Genomic DNA, 1204 nt, shown 5'->3' with positions numbered 1-1204 from the left:
TAGCAGGGAAGAAAATGAGAAAGATGCCAAACCCAGACTGTCACAGGAAGCACTTATCAGAAGCCAATACAACTCAAATCCCTCAGGCAACAGGGTCAAGAAACAGGAGCCAGGCCTTGGTTTGTTGCATCTTGTGAAACTCAGGTCACTTCTCGGTCAGAAAGCTAGCTCCCCCGGCCCTGATCACAGGGCCCTGGAGACAAGGACAGACTCCCTGATTAATAATCTCTGCCTCACCCGGGAGAGGCGGCACATTACGTTGCTGACAGCGGCATCTGGTGGCTCCTTGAGGAAATGCCACCCTGAGGAGCCTAAGGACGCCAATAAAATCTCACCAAAAGGGTTCAGAAGTCAACGTTTTGGCTTTCCCTTTAATTCTCTCTCCCACCAGCCCACTTTTGTTTAATTACCAAGATTTTTCTGGTCCTTATAATAAGCATGACGAGGAAAAATTTCGCCAAACCCTAGTTCAACTTGAACTAAAGCATTTTACTCCTTTTCTTTCCTGGGGTGCATTAGATAGCAAATCAGCCCAGGGGCAGTGCTGGAATGTGCCAGCCCATGGCGGAACGCAGCACTGTGTGTGGTTGTTCCCCACCTGTCCTCCCCCTGGGTGATTTTGCGAAGCAGCAGGAAATGAGGACGGGGAGATGTTTACCCAGCTGCCCCTGGGACTGCCGGGTCACCTTACCTTTCTATCCTCAGCCCAGAATGAATATCTGTGACTGTCAAATTATTCAGGGGGCAGTGGCACAACTCAGAAGCCTCTTTTTACCTTTTCCAATCCTCTTTAAAATTAATGCTCATCTCAGTGTTCAAATGCCATGAGGAGACAATATCCAGCTCACCCCAAAATATCTTACTGCAAACACAAAAAATACAGGTGGGTAACTGAACAATAATGCCCTGAAGACAGATAGATGCCTCCTCTATGACTAACGGAGCTGAGGAGATGTGTTCTTTCAGCTCAAATCAGTACAGAAAATAACTATTTCCAGGTAAAAACACTCACTAAACCCCTGCCATGATAATCCAGATCATACCAGAGAAATCACAGCAAAAAGGACACAGAACCAAATGGAAAAGTGAGCAAGCGCTAGAACTCTGAGGCATCATATGCAAAGCAGGCCAAAAGGGTATTGTAAACATTTGGCAGAATACTTTTTTTGAGATATATGTTGTGCGGGGTGCTGTTTTTATCCTC

This window comes from Hipposideros armiger, unplaced genomic scaffold (genome assembly GCF_001890085.2).
Source record: "Hipposideros armiger isolate ML-2016 unplaced genomic scaffold, ASM189008v1 scaffold_109, whole genome shotgun sequence".
In the NCBI taxonomy this organism is placed as follows: Eukaryota; Metazoa; Chordata; class Mammalia; order Chiroptera; family Hipposideridae; genus Hipposideros; species Hipposideros armiger.
The sequence above is the reverse complement of the archived record's forward strand: the minus strand, read 5'-3'. Positions refer to the sequence as shown.